This window comes from Ambystoma mexicanum, chromosome 12 (assembly GCF_040938575.1).
Source record: "Ambystoma mexicanum isolate Mex_15411 chromosome 12, UKY_AmexF1_1, whole genome shotgun sequence".
NCBI classification, from domain to species: Eukaryota; Metazoa; Chordata; class Amphibia; order Caudata; family Ambystomatidae; genus Ambystoma; species Ambystoma mexicanum.
In genome coordinates this window covers 1,105,607,641-1,105,634,724 of record NC_090936.1, presented here as the reverse complement: position 1 = coordinate 1,105,634,724, position 27,084 = coordinate 1,105,607,641, and positions in this window count along the sequence as shown.

Genomic DNA, 27,084 nt, shown 5'->3' with positions numbered 1-27,084 from the left:
TCGTAGGCAAACGCGCCCAGCACAGTACCACGCAACTATACCCCGAAGCTGGAACCCAATGCAGATCTCCTCACAATACATCGCTCCCCAAATATTAATATGCCACATCACTTGCAAAGAAGAACGCTACACGGTTCATATCAGAATAGAAATTTAATGCACAACAAATTCTCCAAGCCCATACAGCCATTAGGCCATGAACTCCAAAATATATTTCATTATTGTGGGCTGCATCCGCAATAAATGACCAGCTACTTCTTGTGTGACGCCCTGTTCCTTCATGGTACACAGGGGCTACATTCCCGTACGAAAAGGCAACATGGAAGCGCCTAGAACCACAGGGCCGTCCCAATAGGGAGGCACTAGTCCAGCTGAAAGGCCGAAATGTTGCTCCTAGCCACTAGTACTGCGTAAGGGCATGTGGCCCATTGGCGATCGTCCCATAAGATCGTAATGCTGCTCCACTGATTAACACGAAGCAGCAGGTGTCGGGAGTAAAATCCATCTGCAGGAGTGGCATACAGATGGCAGTGGCAAAAGGGGAGGAGATACCTGTCAACCAAATGAAATGAAAAAGAATAGTATGGCCATCAGAACTACATTTGAATTACTCACTTCAATGATCACACCAAATCCACAGCCATATGCATGCTAGCCCACTCCAAAGGATCATCACCACCCAAAAACCACTTGCGAATCATAACTATCTATATCGAGGTGAAAACACTATCACAAACGAGTGTACCTGTGCATGCGTCTGTTAAAACAGAATCCATCTGATGGGATTGGTAACGTGCATAGACACAAGTGTCTGAAGGCGCGCCGAGACAGGGAGGGCTCAACAAGGCCAGATAGACGATGGTCCCACTATGGCAGCCCTGCATCACATAGCGCAGGGGAGGCGGATAGATTCCAAGAAGCCCTGTACATGGCAAACTCTGTATCAAATCATCTGTCCATGCATCCATACATCATTCCCTCATCCCGTAATGAAAACGCCTGTTTCCATACTCACATAACATGTGAAATTTCCATTGAGTCTGTGCGTTATGCAGCCTGCAAAATCCACTGTGCCCCAGCCCGTAATTCCAGTGTTGTGAAGTAACATGTATTTGGGAACGTCCGGCCTCATCGCCCACGTCGCTATTGCGCATCCCAAACTATTCATATCAATCATTGCATCCTCGCCATGGCCCCTGTCCCAAGGACATTGAACAATAGAACGTTATATTTGCAGTCAGACCTGTGGGCATCTCCTCGCCGCTAGCTGAAAACCGAAAGCGCCGCCCTTCGAATTCCTCATTTGCAACATCACGTCGAAAAGGCATCTGTGGCCGCTTGAAATCACAAATTAATCCATCTAGTGCGGCTGTGTGTGAAAATGGCAACTGCCTTCACTCACAAATGGGACGCCCCGCCCGTCGGTGAAGCTCGGTACAGTGTTGCATGAGGGTCCACCGTTACTCGAGTACTACGTTCCACTGACCCTTCACAAGTCTGTTCGCGACTGCAAAGTTAGTATGTGAAACAATGGGACCATAGCCGAATGAACATATCAACCAATGTTACACTGCCATCGGGTACAAATACATGATTGCAATAGCAAGATGCCATTCGTCGAATTGCAGCGTTGTGTGCGGGACGTGCTCGCCCAAAGGGGAGTGCAGCTTGCACAGGTGGAATGAATCACCACAGGTGGAGGCCATACAGCCTGAAAACACATAAATTGCACACCCAGTCTCCTCCCACAACCACACCCACTCCGAAATGCTACCGGCAGGACTAGCCATTATGGCCCTGGGGGACCTGTAAGCACTGCAAGTACTCCAACTTCAAGAAGAAGACGAACACCAACTACAACCGGCCGCACGGCGGAGACGCAGGAGGAGGAGGAGGCCAAGGCAGGGCCAGCAAGGGCCGCCAGCACAGCCACTACCACCACGCAGGCAGCCCGCAATCCCACGCCTCCGAGCACATCCGTTCAACCTCACTGATGAGCAGATCCACACCCTCTACCGTTTGGACCGGGACACCATAACCGCCATTGTGGACATGACACAGGCTGACCTTGTCAGCATGATAGATAGCCCAACCGCCATCCCACCCCTACTGAAGGTGGTGTCTGTACTCCACTTCCTGGCCACAGGCACCTACCAGCACACAGTCGGACAGTTGCATGGCATATCACAGCCACTGTTCTCACGGACACTATTGCAAGTGCTCGATGCCCTCCTGAAGCACGCAGACGACTACATCTCTCTACCACGCTCGGAGCAGGAAATTACCAACACAAAAGTGGGATTCCATGCACTTGCCGGCATACCGGGTTGCACTGGTGCCATCGACTGCACCCATGTGGAATTGGTCTTCCCACATGCCATGGAGGCCCAGTACCGCAACCGAAAACAATTTCATTCTCTGAATGTACAAATGGTGTGTGACTCCAACAGGATCATTACACATTGTTGTGCCAGATTCCCTGGATCAACCCATGATTCTATGGTCTTGAGGAACTCTACTATACCACGCTACATGGAGCGACACGCAGGGAACAGATCCTGGCTACTCGGTGAGTCTCATTTCATGCATGATGATGTGGGGTATGTGATGCGGCAATGACCTGGCAGGAAGGGGGGGGGGTGCGTACGTAGCAATGGCATTCCTCAAAATTCCTTTCTTGTCCACATACAGGTGATGCCGGGTATCCACTGAAGAGATGGCTCCTCACACCAGTCCAGAACCCACGGGACCAGCATGAGGAGGACTACAACCATGCCCACTCACGTACCCGTGTAGTCATAGAACAGGCATTCGGCCTACTGAAGACTCGTTTCCGCTGCCTCAGCAGATCTGGCGGGGCACTCCTGTACCGCCATGTGAAGGTTGCAAAGATGGTCATGGCATGTGTCATGCTACACAACATGTGCGTACGTAGAAATGTGCCCATGCCCCCTGACGCAGAACTGCAAGCACCTGATGATGGTCATGATGAGGGTGGGGATGTGGCAGCACCTCAAGGAGTCTGCGAGGCACAGGAGGGCCGTGACATTCGTCAGCATCTCATAGATGCATGCTTCTAGCACTCACGCCTGGTGGCTGATACATGGACACGGGACTCGTGGCACTGTGTGTGTCTGGAACATGCACAATATGGACTGTACGCCTATAATGACCTCGTACACAAAGATCAATGTCAACACATCTCATTGCATGATCGTGCATTGTTTATGGCATATGTGATATCATGTTAAACACCCTATCGACCCACCACCCAAGTGAGCCCAACACACCCCCTCCACCCTCCTACCTCCCCCCCGAACACCAGTGTCCAAAGATGCTCATTGTCAGTGGGCTGTCGCTATTGCAAGCCCCCTCTGCGGGTATCAGGGGCACCCCTGCCTGTGGAGCGCAGGTTCCTCCCAGATCTACGTTGGGGGCTGCCCTGGACGGAACTTGCAACGGATGATGTCTCTGCCTGCTCACGTCCATGCATGTCCCTAAGGGTTTGTGAGAGCTCAGTGAGCACACGGCGCACTGCGGCAAGTTCGGCTTATACGTCTTTGGACGTCGCATGCAGTTCCCCCCTCAGGCTCTCGGTGCTTCTCTCCATTTGTACTCTCAGGCTCTCGGTGCTTCTCTCCATTTCTACTCTCAGGCTCTCGGTGCTACTCTCCATTTGTGCCCTTAGTGTCTCTGTACTTCTCTCCATTTCTGCCCTAAGTGTCTCAGTTGATGTTTCTATGGCTGCCTTAGTGCCCCCACATTCATCGGCATGGTCCTTGAGGAGCGTGGCCAGTTGCTGCTGTTGCACGATTACCTGGTCGAGGGACTGGTGCCTCTGCTGGGCCATGGCCATTTGCGGTGGTGTCACAGAGGGGCTGATCACCTCATGTTGCCTTGCCACAGGGCTTGTGGGGGATGGCCAGTCGTCGTCTTGTGGGTGCCCCTGCGTGGTATCCTCATGGTGTACGGGATGGAACAGACAGGGGGATTGAGACAGGTCATGGATGGATCTAACTTCGACATCCCCGTTTTCTGTGTCGGAGCATGCTGCCATTAATGCAGTATCACCTATGGTGCTGCTGCCACCAGAAGCAGTGCCTACTGTGGCATCCATTGGGGGGACCTGTGGTGGTGTTGTTGTGGGCATGCTGGCTGCTGGGGTGCCTGTTGGAGTTCCCTCCTGTGTGCTGTCACTTGATTTGTGCTGCTGCCGTGTCTTGATGCGTGCAGCTGAGGTGGAGGGTCTTTGGCCGTTGGTCTTGGCCCTCTTTGCAGGTGTGCTGGTAGGGGTGTCCTGGAGCTCGTCGTTTGGATCGGACCCTGTGGTGGAGTAAAGGAGGGCGAGCGTTATTAATGGGTCTGTGAGAATTGGAATGGCAATCTATCACATGCATTGGGGTGGTACCTGAGGGTGATTTGGGTCGGGGCCTTGGAGGTGGTTTCATTTGTGTGTGGAGTGAGGGTGCAGTTGTTTGGCAGCCTGCAGTTAGGGTGTGCCTGCTGCACGTGTAGAGGGTGTTTTTAGGATTTTTAATTATTTATGTATTTGATGTGAGTTTTAAAGTGTGCTATCAGGACGTTCTCCTGGACATGTGTTCCTGTTGCACTATGTGGGCACGTGGTACTTCACATGATTGGACATTGTGGTTTTGGCATTGTTTTATTTGGGACACCTACCTGAATCTTCGGATGTCTGCACTCCTTTCTCCATCCCTCCGACTCCCTCTATGCTCTCCATTCCAATGGTGGAGGCACAGATTTCTTCCCAGGGGGTCAACTTGATGGGTGATTCCGATCCTCCCCCGGTAGCTGTAGCAATGTTGCGGTTGGCAGAAAGTATGCTACGGACGCGTATCCGCAGGTCGTCCCATCGCTTTCTGCATTGCTGTGGGTTGCGGGGTGCGGTCCCCACCGCACTTACCCGCTGTGCCACCAGGGCCCATATGGCCTTCTTGTTCGCAAGTGCCGTCCTGGTCATTTGCGTGGAGAAGACGACGGCAGCATTCTCCTGGAGGGTCTCTGTGAGCACCGTGAGTTCCTCATGGGAGAAGTGGACCTGCCGCTTGCGGTCGCACGCTTTCTTCGCTACTTTTCCCATTTTTCTTGGTTTCACTAGGGTGGATGACGGGTTGGGATGTGTCTCAGGGTAGTATTTTTAATGGTTGTGTGGAATTTGTGGTTTTATAGGTGTACGGCGGGATGTTTCCCGTTCCGGGACCATGCTTTTACTTCCGTTTCCGTATATTTATGGTCACCGTACTTTCCGGTTGGCGCTCACTGCGGTGTCCGCTGAGATGGGTGGCGGTATTGCACCTAGGGCGCCGTACGGCGGCGGTGTGGGCCGTTTTGGGGTCATTTCCGCCATCGCGGACTTTGCACTTCCGCCATGGCGTGGTGCTCGTGCCCGATGGGTCGGAATGAGCCGCACTTTGCTCCATCGTGCAATGGCGGAAACGCTATTTACGCTATGGCGGTCCGGTCGGTTGATTTCCGCAAAGGTCGTAATGAGGGCCGCTGTCCGTATTGTTCGATGGCAAGTTGAAAGTGCTCTAAGAACTCTCGCGTTGTCCTGCAATGTTCGTAGGGGGTGTTCTGAAGACGCTGTCCGTATTGTTCGTTGTCAAGTTGAAAGTGTTCTAAGTACTCTCGCGTTGTCCTGAAATATTCGCACATAAACAAAATGGGGGTGTGTTCTGAGAACACACGCGATGTCCTGAAGTGTTCTAAGAACTCTCGCAGTGTCCTGAAATGTTTGCAGGGGGTGTCCTGAAGACGCTGTCCGTATTGTTCGATGGCAAGTTGAAAGTGTTCTAAGAACTGTCTCGGTTTCCTGAAATGTTCGCAAATAAACAAAATGGGGGTGTGTTCTAAGAACACATGCGTTGTCCTGAAATGTTCACAGGAGGTGTCCTGAAGACGCTGTCCGTATTGTTCGATGGCAAGTTGAAAGTGTTCTAAGAATACTCGGGGTGTCCTGAAATGTTCGCAAATAAACAAAATGGGGGTGTTCTGAGCACGCTGTCCGTATTGTTCGTTGTCAAGTTGAAAGTGTTCTAAGAACTCTCGCGTTGTCCTGAAATGTTCGCACATAAACAAAATGGGGGTGTGTTCTAAGAACACACGCGTTGTCCTGAAATGTTCGTAGGGGGTGTCCTGAGGGCGCTATCCATATTGTTCGTTGTCGAGTTGAAAGTGTTCTAAGAACTCTCGCGGTGCCCTGAAATGTTTGTAGGGGGTGTCCTGAAGACGCTGTCTGTCTTGTTCGTTGGCAAGTTGAAAGTGTTCTAAGAACTCTCTCGTTGTCCTGAAATGTTCGTAGGGGGTGTTCTGAAGACGCTGTCCGTATTGTTCGTTGTCAAGTTGAAAGTGTTCTAAGAACTCTCGCGTTGTCCTGAAATGTTCGCCCATAAACAAAAAGGGTGTGTGTTCTAAGAACACACGCGTTGTCCAGAAGTGTTCTAAGAACTCTTGGGGTGTCCTGAAGACGCTGTCCGTATTGTTCGATGGCAAGTTGAAAGTGTTCTAAGAACTGTCTCGGTGTCCTGAAATGTTCGCAAATAAACAAAATGGGGCTGTGTTCTAAGAACACACGCGTTGTCCTGAAATGTTCGTAGGGGGTGTCCTGAGGGCGCTGTCCGTATTGTTCGTTGTCGAGTTGAAAGTTTTCTAAGAACTCTCGTGGTGTCCTGAAATGTTCGCAGGGGGTGTCCTTAATACGCTGTCCGTATTGTTTGATGGCAAGTTGAAAGTGTTCTAAAAACACTCAGGGTGTCCTGAAATGTTCGCAAATAAACAAAATGGGGGTTATCTGAGGACTCTGTCCGTATTGTTCGATGGCAAGTTGAAAGTGTTCTAAGAACACTCGGGGTGTCCTGAAATGTTCGCACATAAACCAAATGGGGGTGTGTTCTAAGAACACACGCGTTGTCCTGAAATGTTCGTAGGGGGTGTCCTGAGAACGCTGTCCGTATTGTTCGTTGTCGAGTTGAAAGTGTTCTAAGAACTCTCGTGGTGTCCTGAAATGTTCGTAGGGGGTGTTCTGAAGACGCTGTCCGTATGGTTCGTTGTCGAGTTGAAAGTGTTCTAAGAACTCTCGCGGTGTCCTGAAATGTTCGTAGGGGGTGTTCTGAAGACGCTGTCCGTATTGTTCGATGGCAAGTTGAAAGTGTTCTAAGAACACTCAGGGTGTCCTGAAATGTTCGCACATAAACAAAATGGGGGTGTGTTCTAAGAACACACGCGTTGTCCTGAAATGTTCGTAGGGGGTGTCCTGAGAACGCTGTCCGTATTGTTCGTTGTCGAGTTGAAAGTGTTCTAAGAACTCTCGCGGTGTCCTGAAATGTTCGTAGGGGGTGTCCTGAAGACGCTGTCCGTATTGTTCGTTGTCGAGTTGAAAGTTTTCTAAGAACTCTCGTGGTGTCCTGAAATGTTCGCAGGGGGTGTCCTTAATACGCTGTCCGTATTGTTTGATGGCAAGTTGAAAGTGTTCTAAAAACACTCAGGGTGTCCTGAAATGTTCGCAAATAAACAAAATGGAGGTTATCTGAGGACGCTGTCCGTATTGTTCGATGGCAAGTTGAAAGTGTTCTAAGAACACTCGGGGTGTCCTGAAATGTTCGCACATAAACCAAATGGGGGTGTGTTCTAAGAACACACGCGTTGTCCTGAAATGTTCGTAGGGGGTGTCCTGAGAACGCTGTCCGTATTGTTCGTTGTCGAGTTGAAAGTGTTCTAAGAACTCTCGTGGTGTCCTGAAATGTTCGTAGGGGGTGTTCTGAAGAGGCTGTCCGTATGGTTCGTTGTCGAGTTGAAAGTGTTCTAAGAACTCTCGCGGTGTCCTGAAATGTTCGTAGGGGGTGTTCTGAAGACGCTGTCCGTATTGTTCGATGGCAAGTTGAAAGTGTTCTAAGAACGCTCGGGGTGTCCTGAAATGGTCGCAAATAAACAAAATGGGGGTGTTCTGAGGCCGCGGTCCGTATTGTTCGTTGTCAAGTTGAAAGTGTTCTAAGAACTCTCGCGTTGTCCTGAAATGTTCACACATACACAAAATGGGGGTGTGTTCTAAGAACACGCGCGTTGTCCTGAAATGTTCAGAGGGGGTGTCCTGAGGGCACTATCCATATTGTTCGTTGCCGAGTTGAAAGTGTTCTAAGAACTCTCGCGGTGTCCTGAAATGTTGGTAGGGGGTGTCCTGAAGACGCTGTCTGTCTTGTTCGATGGCAAGTTGAAAGTGTTCTAAGAACTCTCTCGTTGTCCTGAAATGTTCGTAGGGGTTGTTCTGAAGACGCTGTCCGTATTGTTCGTTGTCAAGTTGAAAGTGTTCTAAGAACTCTCGCGTTGTCCTGAAATGTTCGCACCTAAACAAAAAGGGGGTGTGTTCTAAGAACACACGCGTTGTCCTGAAGTGTTCTAAGAACTCTTGCGGTGTCGTGAAATGTTCGTAGGGGTGTCCTGAAGACGCTGTCTGTATTGTTCGATGGCAAGTTGAAAGTGTTCTAAGAACTGTCTCGGTGTCCTGAAATGTTCGCAAATAAACAAAATGGGGGTGTGTTCTAAGAACACACGCGTTGTCCTGAAATATTCGTAGGGGGTGTCCTGAGGGCGCTGTCCGTATTGTTCGTTGTCGAGTTGAAAGTTTTCTAAGAACTCTCGTGGTGTCCTGAAATGTTCGCAGGGGGTGTCCTTAAGACGCTGTCCGTATTGTTCGATGGCAAGTTGAAAGTGTTCTAAGAACTCTTGCGGTGTCCTTAAATGTTCGCAGGGGGTGTCCTGAAGATGCTGTCCGTATTGTTCGATGGCAAGTTGAAAGTGTTCTAATAACTCTCGCGTTGTCCTGAAATGTTCGTAGGGGGTGTTCTGAAGACGCTGTCCGTATTGTTCGTTGTCAAGTTGAAAGTGTTCTAAAAACTCTCGCATTGTCCTGAAATGTTCGCACATAAATAAAATGGTGGTGTGTTCTAAGAACACACGCGTTGTCCTGAAGTGTTCTAAGAACTCTCGCAGTGTCCTGAAATGTTCATAGGGGGTGTCCTGAAGACACTGTCCGTATTGTTCGGTGGCAAGTTGAAAGTGTTCTAAGAACTCTCGCGTTGTCCTGAAATGTTCGCACATAAACAAAATGGCAGTGTGTTCTAAGAACACACGTGTTGTCCTGAAGTGTTCTAAGAACTCTCGCAGTGTCCTGAAATGTTCATAGGGGGTGTCCTGAAGACACTGTCCGTATTTTTCGATGGCAAGTTGAAAGTGTTCTAAGAACTGTCTCGGTGAACTGAAAGTTTCGTAAATAAAAAAGATGGGTGTGTGTTCTAAGAACTCACGCGTTGTCCTGAAATGTTCGCACATAAACAAAATGGGGGACACACGCGTTGTCCTGAAGTGTTCTAAGAACTCTCGTGGTGTCCTGAAATGTTTGTAGGGGGTGTCCTGAAGACGCTGTCCGTATTGTTCGTTGTCAAGTTGAAAGTGTTCTAAGAACTCTTGCGTTGTCCTGAAATGTTCGCACATAAACAAAATGGGGGTGTGTTCTAAGAACACACGCGTTGTCCTGAAATGTTCGTAGGGGGTGTCCTGAGGGCGCTGTCCGTATTGTTCGTTGTTGAGTTGAAAGTGTTCTAAGAACTCTCGTGGTGTCCTGAAATGTTCGCAGGGGGTGTCCTGAAGACGCTGTCCGTATTGTTCGATGGCAAGTTGAAAGTGTTCTAAGAACACTCGGGGTGTCAAGAAATGTTCGCAAATAAACAAAATGGGGGTGTTCTGAGGACGCTGTCCGTATTGTTCGTTGTCAAGTTGAAAGTGTTCTAAGAACTCTCGCGTTGTCCTGAAATGTTCGCACATAAACAAAATGGGGGTGTGTTCTAAGAACACACGCGTTGTCCTGAAATGTTCGTAGGGGGTGTCCTGAGAACACTGTCCATATTGTTCGTTGTCGAGTTGAAAGTGTTCTAAGAACTCTCGCGGTGTCCTGAAATGTTCATATGGGGTATTCTGAAGACGCTGTCCGTATTGTTCGTTGTCAAGTTGAAAGTGTTCTAAGAACTCTCGCGTTGTCCTGAAATGTTCGTAGGGGGTGTCCTGAAGACGCTGTCCGTATTGTTCGATGGCAAGTTGAAAGTGTTCTAAGAACACTCGGGGTGTCCTTAAATGTTCGCACATAAACAAAATGGGGGTGTGTTCTAAGAACACATGCATTGTCCTGAAATGTTCGTAGGGGGTGTCCTGAGGACGCTGTCCATATTGTTCGTTGTCAAGTTGAAAGTGTTCTAAGAACTCTCGCGGTGTCCTGAAATGTTCGTAGGGGGTGTCCTGAAGACGCTGTCCGTATTGTTCGATGGCAAGTTGAAAGTGTTCTAAGAACACTCGCGTTGTCCTGCAATGTTCGTAGGGGGTGTTCTGAAGACGCTGTCCGTATTGTTCGTTGTCAAGTTGAAAGTGTTCTAAGTACTCTCGCGTTGTCCTGAAATATTCGCACATAAACAAAATGGGGGTGTGTTCTAAGAACACACGCGATGTCCTGAAGTGTTCTAAGAACTCTCGCAGTGTCCTGAAATGTTCGCAGGGGGTGTCCTGAAGGCGCTGTCCGTATTGTTCGATGGCAAGTTGAAAGTGTTCTAAGAACTGTCTCGGTTTCCTGAAATGTTCGCAAATAAACAAAATGGGGGTGTGTTCTAAGAACACATGCGTTGTCCTGAAATGTTCACAGGAGGTGTCCTGAAGACGCTGTCCGTATTGTTCGATGGCAAGTTGAAAGTGTTCTAAGAACACTCGGGGTTTCCTGAAATGTTCGCAAATAAACAAAATGGGGGTGTTCTGAGGACGCTGTCCGTATTGTTCGTTGTCAAGTTGAAAGTGTTCTAAGAACTCTTGCGTTGTCCTGAAATGTTCGCACATAAACAAAATGGGGGTGTGTTCTAAGAACACACGCGTTGTCCTGAAATGTTCGTAGGGGGTGTCCTGAGGGCGCTATCCATATTGTTCGTTGTCGAGTTGAAAGTGTTCTAAGAACTCTTGCGGTGTCCTGAAATGTTTGTAGGGGGTGTCCTGAAGACGCTGTCTGTCTTGTTCGATGGCAAGTTGAAAGTGTTCTAAGAACTCTCTCGTTGTCCTGAAATGTTCGTAGGGGGTGTTCTGAAGACGCTGTCCGTATTGTTCATTGTCAAGTTGAAAGTGTTCTAAGAACTCTCGCGTTGTCCTGAAATAATCGCACATAAACAAAAAGGGTGTGTGTTCTAAGAACACACGCGTTGTCCTGAAGTGTTCTAAGAACTCTTGCGGTGTCCTGAAATGTTCGTAGGGGGTGTCCTTAATACTCTGTCCGTATTGTTCGATGGCAAGTTGAAAGTGTTCTAAGAACTGTCTCGGTGTCCTGAAATGTTCGCAAATAAACAAAATGGGGCTGTGTTGTAAGAACACACGCGTTGTCCTGAAATGTTCGTAGGGGGTGTCCTGAGGGCGCTGTCTGTATTGTTCGTTGTCGAGTTGAAAGTTTTCTAATAACTCTCGTGGTGTCCTGAAATGTTCGCAGGGGGTGTCCTTAATACGCTGTCCGTATTGTTTGATGGCAAGTTGAAAGTGTTCTAAAAACACTCAAGGTGTCCTGAAATGTTCGCAAATAAACAAAATGGGGGTGTTCTGAGGACGCTGTCCGTATTGTTCGATGGCAAGTTGAAAGTGTTCTAAGAACACTCAGGGTGTCCTGAAATGTTCGCACATAAACCAAATGGGGGTGTGTTCTAAGAACACACGCGTTGTCCTGAAATGTTCGTAGGGGGTGTCCTGAGAACGCTGTCCGTATTGTTCGTTGTCGAGTTGAAAGTGTTCTAAGAACTCTCGCGGTGTCCTGAAATGTTCGTAGGGGGTGTTCTGAAGACGCTGTCCGTATTGTTCGTTGTCGAGTTGAAAGTGTTCTAAGAACTCTCGCGGTGTCCTGAAATGTTCGCAGGAGGTGTCCTAAAGACGCTGTCCGTATTGTTCGATGGCAAGTTGAAAGTGTTCTAAGAACGCTCGGGGTGTCAAGAAATATTCGCAAATAAACAAAATGGGGGTGTTCTGAGGACGCTGTCCGTATTGTTCGTTGTCAAGTTGAAAGTGTTCTAAGAACTCTCGCGTTGTCCTGAAATGTTCGCACATAAACAAAATGGGGGTGTGTTCTAAGAACACACGCGTTGTCCTGAAATGTTCGTAGGGGGTGTCCTGAGAACGCTGTCCATATTGTTCGTTGTCGAGTTGAAAGTGTTCTAAGAACTCTCGCGGTGTCCTGAAATGTTCGTGGGGGGTGTTCTGAAGACGCTGTCCGTATTGTTCGTTGTCAAGTTGAAAGTGTTCTAAGAACTCTCGCGTTGTCCTGAAATGTTCGTAGGGGGTGTCCTGAAGACGCTGTCCGTATTGTTCGATGGCAAGTTGAAAGTGTTCTAAGAACACTCGGGGTGTCCTGAAATGTTCGCACATAAACAAAATGGGGGTGTGTTCTAAGAACACACGCATTGTCCTGAAATGTTCGTAGGGGTTGTCCTGAAGACGCTGTCCGTATTGTTCGTTGTCAAGTTGAAAGTGTTCTAAGAACTCTCGCGGTGTCCTGAAATGTTCGTAGGGGGTGTCCTGAAGACGCTGTCCGTATTGTTCGATGGCAAGTTGAAAGTGTTCTAAGAACTCTCGCGTTGTCCTGCAATGTTCGTAGGGGGTGTTCTGAAGACGCTGTCCGTATTGTTCGTTGTCAAGTTGAAAGTGTTCTAAGTACTCTCGCGTTGTCCTGAAATATTCGCACATAAACAAAATGGGGGTGTGTTCTAAGAACACACGCGATGTCCTGAAGTGTTCTAAGAACTCTCGCAGTGTCCTGAAATGTTCGCAGGGGGTGTCCTGAAGACGCTGTCCGTATTGTTCGATGGCAAGTTGAAAGTGTTCTAAGAACTGTCTCGGTTTCCTGAAATGTTCGCAAATAAACAAAATGGGGGTGTGTTCTAAGAACACACGCGATGTCCTGAAGTGTTCTAAGAACTCTCGCAGTGTCCTGACACAGGAGGTGTCCTGAAGAGGCTGTCCGTATTGTTCGATGGCAAGTTGAAAGTGTTCTAAGAACACTCGGGGTTTCCTGAAATGTTCGCAAATAAACAAAATGGGGGTGTTCTGAGGACGCTGTCCGTATTGTTCGTTGTCAAGTTGAAAGTGTTCTAAGAACTCTCGCGTTGTCCTGAAATGTTCGCACATAAACAAAATGGGGGTGTGTTCTAAGAACACACGCGTTGTCCTGAAATGTTCGTAGGGGGTGTCCTGAGGGCGCTATCCATATTGTTCGTTGTCGAGTTGAAAGTGTTCTAAGAACTCTTGCGGTGTCCTGAAATGTTTGTAGGGGGTGTCCTGAAGACACTGTCTGTCTTGTTCGATGGCAAGTTGAAAGTGTTCTAAGAACTCTCTCGTTGTCCTGAAATGTTCGTAGGGGGTGTCCTAAAGACGCTGTCCGTATTGTTCGATGGCAAGTTGAAAGTGTTTTAAGAACTGTCTCGGTTTTCTGAAATGTTCGCAAATAAACAAAATTGGGGTGTGTTCTAAGAACACATGCATTGTCCTGAAATGTTCGCAGGAGGTGTCCTAAATACGCTGTCCGTATTGTTCGATGGCAAGTTGAAAGTGTTCTAAGAACGCTCGGGGTGTCCTGAAATGGTCGCAAATAAACAAAATGGGGGTGTTCTGAGGCCGCGGTCCGTATTGTTCGTTGTCAAGTTGAAAGTGTTCTAAGAACTCTCGCGGTGTCCTGAAATGTTCGTAGGGGGTGTCCTGAGAACGCTGTCCGTATTGTTCGTTGTCGAGTTGAAAGTGTTCTAAGAACTCTCGCGGTGTCCTGAAATGTTCGTAGGGGGTGTTCTGAAGACGCTGTCCGTATTGTTCGTTGTCGAGTTGAAATTGTTCTAAGAACTCTCGCGGTGTCCTGAAATGTTCGCAGGAGGTGTCCTAAAGACGCTGTCCGTATTGTTCGATGGCAAGTTGAAAGTGTTCTAAGAACGCTCAGGGTGTCAAGAAATATTCGCAAATAAACAAAATGGGGGTGTTCTGAGGACGCTGTCCGTATTGTTCGTTGTCAAGTTGAAAGTGTTCTAAGAACTGTCGCGTTGTCCTGAAATGTTCGCACATAAACAAAATGGGGGTGTGTTCTAAGAACACACGCGTTGTCCTGAAATGTTCGTAGGGGGTGTCCTGAGAACGCTGTCCATATTGTTCGTTGTCGAGTTGAAAGTGTTCTAAGAACTCTCGCGGTGTCCTGAAATGTTCGTGGGGGGTGTTCTGAAGACGCTGTCCGTATTGTTCGTTGTCAAGTTGAAAGTGTTCTAAGAACTCTCGCGTTGTCCTGAAATGTTCGTAGGGGGTGTCCTGAAGACGCTGTCCGTATTGTTCGATGGCAAGTTGAAAGTGTTCTAAGAACACTCGGGGTGTCCTGAAATGTTCGCACATAAACAAAATGGGGGTGTGTTCTAAGAACACACGCATTGTCCTGAAATGTTCGTAGGGGGTGTCCTGAAGACGCTGTCCGTATTGTTCGTTGTCAAGTTGAAAGTGTTCTAAGAACTCTCGCGGTGTCCTGAAATGTTCGTAGGGGGTGTCCTGAAGACGCTGTCCGTATTGTTCGATGGCAAGTTGAAAGTGTTCTAAGAACTCTCGCGTTGTCCTGCAATGTTCGTAGGGGGTGTTCTGAAGACGCTGTCCGTATTGTTCGTTGTCAAGTTGAAAGTGTTCTAAGTACTCTCGCGTTGTCCTGAAATATTCGCACATAAACAAAATGGGGGTGTGTTCTAAGAACACACGCGATGTCCTGAAGTGTTCTAAGAACTCTCGCAGTGTCCTGAAATGTTCGCAGGGGGTGTCCTGAAGACGCTGTCCGTATTGTTCGATGGCAAGTTGAAAGTGTTCTAAGAACTGTCTCGGTTTCCTGAAATGTTCGCAAATAAACAAAATGGGGGTGTGTTCTAAGAACACACGCGATGTCCTGAAGTGTTCTAAGAACTCTCGCAGTGTCCTGAAATGTTCACAGGAGGTGTCCTGAAGACGCTGTCTGTATTGTTCGATGGCAAGTTGAAAGTGTTCTAAGAACACTCGGGGTTTCCTGAAATGTTCGCAAATAAACAAAATGGGGGTGTTCTGAGGACGCTGTCCGTATTGTTCGTTGTCAAGTTGAAAGTGTTCTAAGAACTCTCGCATTGTCCTGAAATGTTCGCACATAAACAAAATGGGGGTGTGTTCTAAGAACACACGCGTTGTCCTGAAATGTTCGTAGGGGGTGTCCTGAGGGCGCTATCCATATTGTTCGTTGTCGAGTTGAAAGTGTTCTAAGAACTCTTGCGGTGTCCTGAAATGTTTGTAGGGGGTGTCCTGAAGACGCTGTCTGTCTTGTTCGATGGCAAGTTGAAAGTGTTCTAAGAACTCTCTCGTTGTCCTGAAATGTTCGTAGGGGGTGTCCTGAAGACGCTGTCCGTATTGTTCGATGGCAAGTTGAAAGTGTTTTAAGAACTGTCTCGGTTTTCTGAAATGTTCGCAAATAAACAAAATTGGGGTGTGTTCTAAGAACACATGCATTGTCCTGAAATGTTTGCAGGAGGTGTCCTAAAGACGCTGTCCGTATTGTTCGATGGCAAGTTGAAAGTGTTCTAAGAACGCTCGGGGTGTCCTGAAATGGTCGCAAATAAACAAAATGGGGGTGTTCTGAGGCCGCGGTCCGTATTGTTCGTTGTCAAGTTGAAAGTGTTCTAAGAACTCTCGCGTTGTCCTGAAATGTTCACACATAAACAAAATGGGGGTGTGTTCTAAGAACACGCGCGTTGTCCTGAAATGTTCAGAGGGGGTGTCCTGAGGGCACTATCCATATTGTTCGTTGCCGAGTTGAAAGTGTTCTAAGAACTCTCGCGGTGTCCTGAAATGTTGGTAGGGGGTGTCCTGAAGACGCTGTCTGTCTTGTTCGATGGCAAGTTGAAAGTGTTCTAAGAACTCTCTCGTTGTCCTGAAATGTTCGTAGGGGTTGTTCTGAAGACGCTGTCCGTATTGTTCGTTGTCAAGTTGAAAGTGTTCTAAGAACTCTCGCGTTGTCCTGAAATGTTCGCACCTAAACAAAAAGGGGGTGTGTTCTAAGAACACACGCGTTGTCCTGAAGTGTTCTAAGAACTCTTGCGGTGTCCTGAAATGTTCGTAGGGGTGTCCTGAAGACGCTGTCCGTATTGTTCGATGGCAAGTTGAAAGTGTTCTAAGAACTGTCTCAGTGTCCTGAAATGTTCGCAAATAAACAAAATGGGGTGTGTTCTAAGAACACACGCGTTGTCCTGAAATATTCGTAGGGGGTGTCCTGAGGGCGCTGTCCGTATTGTTCGTTGTCGAGTTGAAAGTTTTCTAAGTACTCTCGTGGTGTCCTGAAATGTTCGCAGGGGGTGTCCTGAAGATGCTGTCCGTATTGTTCGATGGCAAGTTGAAAGTGTTCTAATAACTCTCGCGTTGTCCTGAAATGTTCGTAGGGGGTGTTCTGAAGACGCTGTCCGTATTGTTCGTTGTCAAGTTGAAAGTGTTCTAAAAACTCTCGCATTGTCCTGAAATGTTCGCACATAAATAAAATGGGGGTGTGTTCTAAGAACACACGCGTTGTCCTGAAGTGTTCTAAGAACTCTCGCAGTGTCCTGAAATGTTCATAGGGGGTGTCCTGAAGACACTGTCCGTATTGTTCGATGGCAAGTTGAAAGTGTTCTAAGAACTCTCGCGTTGTCCTGAAATGTTCGCACATAAACAAAATGGCAGTGTGTTCTAAGAACACACGTGTTGTCCTGAAGTGTTCTAAGAACTCTCGCAGTGTCCTGAAATGTTCATAGGGGGTGTCCTGAAGACACTGTCCGTATTTTTCGATGGCAAGTTGAAAGTGTTCTAAGAACTGTCTCGGTGAACTGAAAGTTTCGTAAATAAAAAAGATGGGTGTGTGTTCTAAGAACTCACGCGTTGTCCTGAAATGTTCGTAGGGGTTGTTCTGAAGACGCTGTCCGTATTGTTCGTTGTCAAGTTGAAAGTGTTCTAAGAACTCTCGCGTTGTCCTGAAATGTTCGCACCTAAACAAAAAGGGGGTGTGTTCTAAGAACACACGCGTTGTCCTGAAGTGTTCTAAGAACTCTTGCGGTGTCCTGAAATGTTCGTAGGGGTGTCCTGAAGACGCTGTCCGTATTGTTCGATGGCAAGTTGAAAGTGTTCTAAGAACTGTCTCAGTGTCCTGAAATGTTCGCAAATAAACAAAATGGGGTGTGTTCTAAGAACACACGCGTTGTCCTGAAATATTCGTAGGGGGTGTCCTGAGGGCGCTGTCCGTATTGTTCGTTGTCGAGTTGAAAGTTTTCTAAGAACTCTCGTGGTGTCCTGAAATGTTCGCAGGGGGTGTCCTTAAGACGCTGTCCGTATTGTTCGATGGCAAGTTGAAAGTGTTCTAAGAACTCTCGCGGTGTCCTGAAATGTTCGCAGGGGGTGTCCTGAAGATGCTGTCCGTATTGTTCGATGGCAAGTTGAAAGTGTTCTAATAACTCTCGCGTTGTCCTGAAATGTTCGTAGGGGGTGTTCTGAAGACGCTGTCCGTATTGTTCGTTGTCAAGTTGAAAGTGTTCTAAAAACTCTCGCATTGTCCTGAAATGTTCGCACATAAATAAAATGGGGGTGTGTTCTAAGAACACACGCGTTGTCCTGAAGTGTTCTAAGAACTCTCGCAGTGTCCTGAAATGTTCATAGGGGGTGTCCTGAAGACACTGTCCGTATTGTTCGATGGCAAGTTGAAAGTGTTCTAAGAACTCTCGCGTTGTCCTGAAATGTTCGCACATAAACAAAATGGCAGTGTGTTCTAAGAACACACGTGTTGTCCTGAAGTGTTCTAAGAACTCTCGCAGTGTCCTGAAATGTTCATAGGGGGTGTCCTGAAGACACTGTCCGTATTTTTCGATGGCAAGTTGAAAGTGTTCTAAGAACTGTCTCGGTGAACTGAAAGTTTCGTAAATAAAAAAGATGGGTGTGTGTTCTAAGAACTCACGCGTTGTCCTGAAATGTTCGCACATAAACAAAATGGGGGACACACGCGTTGTCCTGAAGTGTTCTAAGAACTCTCGTGGTGTCCTGAAATGTTTGTAGGGGGTGTCCTGAAGACGCTGTCCGTATTGTTCGTTGTCAAGTTGAAAGTGTTCTAAGAACTCTTGCGTTGTCCTGAAATGTTCGCACATAAACAAAATGGGGGTGTGTTCTAAGAACACACGCGTTGTCCTGAAATGTTCGTAGGGGGTGTCCTGAGGGCGCTGTCCGTATTGTTCGTTGTTGAGTTGAAAGTGTTCTAAGAACTCTCGTGGTGTCCTGAAATGTTCGCAGGGGGTGTCCTGAAGACGCTGTCCGTATTATTCGATGGCAAGTTGAAAGTGTTCTAAGAACACTCGGGGTGTCAAGAAATGTTCGCAAATAAACAAAATGGGGGTGTTCTGAGGACGCTGTCCGTATTGTTCGTTGTCAAGTTGAAAGTGTTCTAAGAACTCTCGCGTTGTCCTGAAATGTTCGCACATAAACAAAATGGGGGTGTGTTCTAAGAACACACGCGTTGTCCTGAAATGTTCGTAGGGGGTGTCCTGAGAACACTGTCCATATTGTTCGTTGTCGAGTTGAAAGTGTTCTAAGAACTCTCGCGGTGTCCTGAAATGTTCATAGGGGGTATTCTGAAGACGCTGTCCGTATTGTTCGTTGTCATTGAAAGTGTTCTAAGAACTCTCGCGTTGTCCTGAAATGTTCGTAGGGGGTGTCCTGAAGACGCTGTCCGTATTGTTCGATGGCAAGTTGAAAGTGTTCTAAGAACACTCGGGGTGTCCTGAAATGTTCGCACATAAACAAAATGGGGGTGTGTTCTAAGAACACATGCATTGTCCTGAAATGTTCGTAGGGGGTGTCCTGAGGACGCTGTCCATATTGTTCGTTGTCAAGTTGAAAGTGTTCTAAGAACTCTCGCGGTGTCCTGAAATGTTCGTAGGGGGTGTCCTGAAGATGCTGTCCGTATTGTTCGATGGCAAGTTGAAAGTGTTCTAAGAACTCTCGCGTTGTCCTGCAATGTTCGTAGGGGGTGTTCTGAAGACGCTGTCCGTATTGTTCGTTGTCAAGTTGAAAGTGTTCTAAGTACTCTCGCATTGTCCTGAAATATTCGCACATAAACAAAATGGGGGTGTGTTCTAAGAACACACGCGATGTCCTGAAGTGTTCTAAGAACTCTCGCAGTGTCCTGAAATGTTCGCAGGGGGTGTCCTGAAGGCGCTGTCCGTATTGTTCGATGGCAAGTTGAAAGTGTTCTAAGAACTGTCTCGGTTTCCTGAAATGTTCGCAAATAAACAAAATGGGGGTGTGTTCTAAGAACACATGCGTTGTCCTGAAATGTTCACAGGAGGTGTCCTGAAGACGCTGTCCGTATTGTTCGATGGCAAGTTGAAAGTGTTCTAAGAACACTCGGGGTTTCCTGAAATGTTCGCAAATAAACAAAATGGGGGTGTTCTGAGGACGCTGTCCGTATTGTTCGTTGTCAAGTTGAAAGTGTTCTAAGAACTCTCGCGTTGTCCTGAAATGTTCGCACATAAACAAAATGGGGGTGTGTTCTAAGAACACACGCGTTGTCCTGAAATGTTCGTAGGGGGTGTCCTGAGGGCGCTATCCATATTGTTTGTTGTCGAGTTGAAAGTGTTCTAAGAACTCTTGCGGTGTCCTGAAATGTTTGTAGGGGGTGTCCTGAAGACGCTGTCTGTCTTGTTCGATGGCAAGTTGAAAGTGTTCTAAGAACTCTCTCGTTGTCCTGAAATGTTCGTAGGGGGTGTTCTGAAGACGCTGTCCGTATTGTTCATTGTCAAGTTGAAAGTGTTCTAAGAACTCTCGCGTTGTCCTGAAATAATCGCACATAAACAAAAAGGGTGTGTGTTCTAAGAACACACGCGTTGTCCTGAAGTGTTCTAAGAACTCTTGCGGTGTCCTGAAATGTTCGTAGGGGGTGTCCTTAATACTCTGTCCGTATTGTTCGATGGCAAGTTGAAAGTGTTCTAAGAACTGTCTCGGTGTCCTGAAATGTTCGCAAATAAACAAAATGGGGCTGTGTTGTAAGAACACACGCGTTGTCCTGAAATGTTCGTAGGGGGTGTCCTGAGGGCGCTGTCTGTATTGTTCGTTGTCGAGTTGAAAGTTTTCTAATAACTCTCGTGGTGTCCTGAAATGTTCGCAGGGGGTGTCCTTAATACGCTGTCCGTATTGTTTGATGGCAAGTTGAAAGTGTTCTAAAAACACTCAAGGTGTCCTGAAATGTTCGCAAATAAACAAAATGGGGGTGTTCTGAGGACGCTGTCCGTATTGTTCGATGGCAAGTTGAAAGTGTTCTAAGAACACTCAGGGTGTCCTGAAATGTTCGCACATAAACCAAATGGGGGTGTGTTCTAAGAACACACGCGTTGTCCTGAAATGTTCGTAGGGGGTGTCCTGAGAACGCTGTCCGTATTGTTCGTTGTCGAGTTGAAAGTGTTCTAAGAACTCTCGCGGTGTCCTGAAATGTTCGTAGGGGGTGTTCTGAAGACGCTGTCCGTATTGTTCGTTGTCGAGTTGAAAGTGTTCTAAGAACTCTCGCGGTGTCCTGAAATGTTCGCAGGAGGTGTCCTAAAGACGCTGTCCGTATTGTTCGATGGCAAGTTGAAAGTGTTCTAAGAACGCTCGGGGTGTCAAGAAATATTCGCAAATAAACAAAATGGGGGTGTTCTGAGGACGCTGTCCGTATTGTTCGTTGTCAAGTTGAAAGTGTTCTAAGAACTCTCGCGTTGTCCTGAAATGTTCGCACATAAACAAAATGGGGGTGTGTTCTAAGAACACATGCGTTGTCCTGAAATGTTCGTAGGGGGTGTCCTGAGAACGCTGTCCATATTGTTCGTTGTCGAGTTGAAAGTGTTCTAAGAACTCTCGCGGTGTCCTGAAATGTTCGTGGGGGGTGTTCTGAAGACGCTGTCCGTATTGTTCGTTGTCAAGTTGAAAGTGTTCTAAGAACTCTCGCGTTGTCCTGAAATGTTCGTAGGGGGTGTCCTGAAGACGCTGTCCGTATTGTTCGATGGCAAGTTGAAAGTGTTCTAAGAACACTCGGGGTGTCCTGAAATGTTCGCACATAAACAAAATGGGGGTGTGTTCTAAGAACACACGCATTGTCCTGAAATGTTCGTAGGGGGTGTCCTGAAGACGCTGTCCGTATTGTTCGTTGTCAAGTTGAAAGTGTTCTAAGAACTCTCGCGGTGTCCTGAAATGTTCGTAGGGGGTGTCCTGAAGACGCTGTCCGTATTGTTCGATGGCAAGTTGAAAGTGTTCTAAGAACTCTCGCGTTGTCCTGCAATGTTCGTAGGGGGTGTTCTGAAGACGCTGTCCGTATTGTTCGTTGTCAAGTTGAAAGTGTTCTAAGTACTCTCGCGTTGTCCTGAAATATTCGCACATAAACAAAATGGGGGTGTGTTCTAAGAACACACGCGATGTCCTGAAGTGTTCTAAGAACTCTCGCAGTGTCCTGAAATGTTCGCAGGGGGTGTCCTGAAGACGCTGTCCGTATTGTTCGATGGCAAGTTGAAAGTGTTCTAAGAACTGTCTCGGTTTCCTGAAATGTTCGCAAATAAACAAAATGGGGGTGTGTTCTAAGAACACACGCGATGTCCTGAAGTGTTCTAAGAACTCTCGCAGTGTCCTGAAATGTTCACAGGAGGTGTCCTGAAGACGCTGTCCGTATTGTTCGATGGCAAGTTGAAAGTGTTCTAAGAACACTCGGGGTTTCCTGAAATGTTCGCAAATAAACAAAATGGGGGTGTTCTGAGGACGCTGTCCGTATTGTTCGTTGTCAAGTTGAAAGTGTTCTAAGAACTCTCGCGTTGTCCTGAAATGTTCGCACATAAACAAAATGGGGGTGTGTTCTAAGAACACACGCGTTGTCCTGAAATGTTCGTAGGAGGTGTCCTGAAGACGCTGTCTGTCTTGTTCGATGGCAAGTTGAAAGTGTTCTAAGAACTCTCTCGTTGTCCTGAAATGTTCGTAGGGGTTGTTCTGAAGACGCTGTCCGTATTGTTCGTTGTCAAGTTGAAAGTGTTCTAAGAACTCTCGCGTTGTCCTGAAATGTTCGCACCTAAACAAAAAGGGGGTGTGTTCTAAGAACACACGCGTTGTCCTGAAGTGTTCTAAGAACTCTTGCGGTGTCCTGAAATGTTCGTAGGGGTGTCCTGAAGACGCTGTCCGTATTGTTCGATGGCAAGTTGAAAGTGTTCTAAGAACTGTCTCGGTGTCCTGAAATGTTCGCAAATAAACAAAATGGGGGTGTGTTCTAAGAACACACGCGTTGTCCTGAAATATTCGTAGGGGGTGTCCTGAGGGCGCTGTCCGTATTGTTCGTTGTCGAGTTGAAAGTTTTCTAAGAACTCTCGTGGTGTCCTGAAATGTTCGCAGGGGGTGTCCTTAAGACGCTGTCCGTATTGTTCGATGGCAAGTTGAAAGTGTTCTAAGAACTCTCGCGGTGTCCTGAAATGTTCGCAGGGGGTGTCCTGAAGATGCTGTCCGTATTGTTCGATGGCAAGTTGAAAGTGTTCTAATAACTCTCGCGTTGTCCTGAAATGTTCGTAGGGGGTGTTCTGAAGACGCTGTCCGTATTGTTCGTTGTCAAGTTGAAAGTGTTCTAAAAACTCTCGCATTGTCCTGAAATGTTCGCACATAAATAAAATGGGGGTGTGTTCTAAGAACACACGCGTTGTCCTGAAGTGTTCTAAGAACTCTCGCAGTGTCCTGAAATGTTCATAGGGGGTGTCCTGAAGACACTGTCCGTATTGTTCGATGGCAAGTTGAAAGTGTTCTAAGAACTCTCGCGTTGTCCTGAAATGTTCGCACATAAACAAAATGGCAGTGTGTTCTAAGAACACACGTGTTGTCCTGAAGTGTTCTAAGAACTCTCGCAGTGTCCTGAAATGTTCATAGGGGGTGTCCTGAAGACACTGTCCGTATTTTTCGATGGCAAGTTGAAAGTGTTCTAAGAACTGTCTCGATGAACTGAAAGTTTCGTAAATAAAAAAGATGGGTGTGTGTTCTAAGAACTCACGCGTTGTCCTGAAATGTTCGCACATAAACAAAATGGGGGACACACGCGTTGTCCTGAAGTGTTCTAAGAACTCTCGTGGTGTCCTGAAATGTTCGTAGGGGGTGTCCTGAGAACGCTGTCCGTATTGTTCGTTGTCGAGTTGAAAGTGTTCTAAGAACTCTCGCGGTGTCCTGAAATGTTCGTAGGGGGTGTTCTGAAGACGCTGTCCGTATTGTTCGTTGTCGAGTTGAAAGTGTTCTAAGAACTCTCGCGGTGTCCTGAAATGTTCGCAGGAGGTGTCCTAAAGACGCTGTCCGTATTGTTCGATGGCAAGTTGAAAGTGTTCTAAGAACGCTCGGGGTGTCAAGAAATATTCGCAAATAAACAAAATGGGGGTGTTCTGAGGACGCTGTCCGTATTGTTCGTTGTCAAGTTGAAAGTGTTCTAAGAACTCTCGCGGTGTCCTGAAATGTTCGTGGGGGGTGTTCTGAAGACGCTGTCCGTATTGTTCGTTGTCAAGTTGAAAGTGTTCTAAGAACTCTCGCGTTGTCCTGAAATGTTCGTAGGGGGTGTCCTGAAGACGCTGTCCGTATTGTTCGTTGTCAAGTTGAAAGTGTTCTAAGAACTCTCGCGTTGTCCTGAAATGTTCGTAGGGGGTGTCCTGAAGACGCTGTCCGTATTGTTCGATGGCAAGTTGAAAGTGTTCTAAGAACACTCGGGGTGTCCTGAAATGTTCGCACATAAACAAAATGGGGGTGTGTTCTAAGAACACACGCATTGTCCTGAAATGTTCGTAGGGGGTGTCCTGAAGACGCTGTCCGTATTGTTCGTTGTCAAGTTGAAAGTGTTCTAAGAACTCTCGCGGTGTCCTGAAATGTTCGTAGGGGGTGTCCTGAAGACGCTGTCCGTATTGTTCGATGACAAGTTGAAAGTGTTCTAAGAACTCTCGCGTTGTCCTGCAATGTTCGTAGGGGGTGTTCTGAAGACGCTGTCCGTATTGTTTGTTGTCAAGTTGAAAGTGTTCTAAGTACTCTCGCGTTGTCCTGAAATATTCGCACATAAACAAAATGGGGGTGTGTTCTAAGAACACACGCGATGTCCTGAAGTGTTCTAAGAACTCTCGCAGTGTCCTGAAATGTTCGCAGGGGGTGTCCTGAAGACGCTGTCCGTATTGTTCGATGGCAAGTTGAAAGTGTTCTAAGAACTGTCTCGGTTTCCTGAAATGTTCGCAAATAAACAAAATGGGGGTGTGTTCTAAGAACACACGCGATGTCCTGAAGTGTTCTAAGAACTCTCGCAGTGTCCTGAAATGTTCACAGGAGGTGTCCTGAAGAGGCTGTCCGTATTGTTCGATGGCAACTTGAAAGTGTTCTAAGAACACTCGGGGTTTCCTGAAATGTTCGCAAATAAACAAAATGGGGGTGTTCTGAGGACGCTGTCCGTATTGTTCGTTGTCAAGTTGAAAGTGTTCTAAGAACTCTCGCGTTGTCCTGAAATGTTCGCACATAAACAAAATGGGGGTGTTTTCTAAGAACACACGCGTTGTCCTGAAATGTTCGTAGGGGGTGTCCTGAGGGCGCTATCCATATTGTTCGTTGTCGAGTTGAAAGTGTTCTAAGAACTCTTGCGGTGTCCTGAAATGTTTGTAGGGGGTGTCCTGAAGACGCTGTCTGTCTTGTTCGATGGCAAGTTGAAAGTGTTCTAAGAACTCTCTCGTTGTCCTGAAATGTTCGTAGGGGGTGTCCTGAAGACGCTGTCCGTATTGTTCGATGGCAAGTTGAAAGTGTTTTAAGAACTGTCTCGGTTTTCTGAAATGTTCGCAAATAAACAAAATTGGGGTGTGTTCTAAGAACACATGCATTGTCCTGAAATGTTCGCAGGAGGTGTCCTAAAGACGCTGTCCGTATTGTTCGATGGCAAGTTGAAAGTGTTCTAAGAACGCTCGGGGTGTCCTGAAATGGTCGCAAATAAACAAAATGGGGGTGTTCTGAGGCCGCGGTCCGTATTGTTCGTTGTCAAGTTGAAAGTGTTCTAAGAACTCTCGCGGTGTCCTGAAATGTTCGTAGGGGGTGTCCTGAGAACGCTGTCTGTATTGTTCGTTGTCGAGTTGAAAGTGTTCTAAGAACTCTCGCCGTGTCCTGAAATGTTCGTAGGGGGTGTTCTGAAGACGCTGTCCGTATTGTTCGTTGTCGAGTTGAAAGTGTTCTAAGAACTCTCGCGGTGTCCTGAAATGTTCGCAGGAGGTGTCCTAAAGACGCTGTCCGTATTGTTCGATGGCAAGTTGAAAGTGTTCTAAGAACGCTCGGGGTGTCAAGAAATATTCGCAAATAAACAAAATGGGGGTGTTCTGAGGACGCTGTCCGTATTGTTCGTTGTCAAGTTGAAAGTGTTCTAAGAACTGTCGCGTTGTCCTGAAATGTTCGCACATAAACAAAATGGGGGTGTGTTCTAAGAACACACGCGTTGTCCTGAAATGTTCGTAGGGGGTGTCCTGAGAACGCTGTCCATATTGTTCGTTGTCGAGTTGAAAGTGTTCTAAGAACTCTCGCGGTGTCCTGAAATGTTCGTGGGGGGTGTTCTGAAGACGCTGTCCGTATTGTTCGTTGTCAAGTTGAAAGTGTTCTAAGAACTCTCGCGTTGTCCTGAAATGTTCGTAGGGGGTGTCCTGAAGACGCTGTCCGTATTGTTCGATGGCAAGTTGAAAGTGTTCTAAGAACACTCGGGGTGTCCTGAAATGTTCGCACATAAACAAAATGGGGGTGTGTTCTAAGAACACACGCATTGTCCTGAAATGTTCGTAGGGGGTGTCCTGAAGACGCTGTCCGTATTGTTCGTTGTCAAGTTGAAAGTGTTCTAAGAACTCTCGCGGTGTCCTGAAATGTTCGTAGGGGGTGTCCTGAAGACGCTGTCCGTATTGTTCGATGGCAAGTTGAAAGTGTTCTAAGAACTCTCGCGTTGTCCTGCAATGTTCGTAGGGGGTGTTCTGAAGACGCTGTCCGTATTGTTCGTTGTCAAGTTGAAAGTGTTCTAAGTACTCTCGCGTTGTCCTGAAATATTCGCACATAAACAAAATGGGGGTGTGTTCTAAGAACACACGCGATGTCCTGAAGTGTTCTAAGAACTCTCGCAGTGTCCTGAAATGTTTGCAGGGGGTGTCCTGAAGACGCTGTCCGTATTGTTCGATGGCAAGTTGAAAGTGTTCTAAGAACTGTCTCGGTTTCCTGAAATGTTCGCAAATAAACAAAATGGGGGTGTGTTCTAAGAACACACGCGATGTCCTGAAGTGTTCTAAGAACTCTCGCAGTGTCCTGAAATGTTCACAGGAGGTGTCCTGAAGACGCTGTCCGTATTGTTCGATGGCAAGTTGAAAGTGTTCTAAGAACACTCGGGGTTTCCTGAAATGTTCGCAAATAAACAAAATGGGGGTGTTCTGAGGACGCTGTCCGTATTGTTCGTTGTCAAGTTGAAAGTGTTCTAAGAACTCTCGCGTTGTCCTGAAATGTTCGCACATAAACAAAATGGGGGTGTGTTCTAAGAACACACGCGTTGTCCTGAAATGTTCGTAGGGGGTGTCCTGAGGGCGCTATCCATATTGTTCGTTGTCGAGTTGAAAGTGTTCTAAGAACTCTTGCGGTGTCCTGAAATGTTTGTAGGGGGTGTCCTGAAGACGCTGTCTGTCTTGTTCGATGGCAAGTTGAAAGTGTTCTAAGAACTCTCTCGTTGTCCTGAAAAGTTCGTAGGGGGTGTCCTGAAGACGCTGTCCGTATTGTTCGATGGCAAGTTGAAAGTGTTTTAAGAACTGTCTCGGTTTTCTGAAATGTTCGCAAATAAACAAAATTGGGGTGTGTTCTAAGAACACATGCATTGTCCTGAAATGTTCGCAGGAGGTGTCCTAAAGACGCTGTCCGTATTGTTCGATGGCAAGTTGAAAGTGTTCTAAGAACGCTCGGGGTGTCCTGAAATGGTCGCAAATAAACAAAATGGGGGTGTTCTGAGGC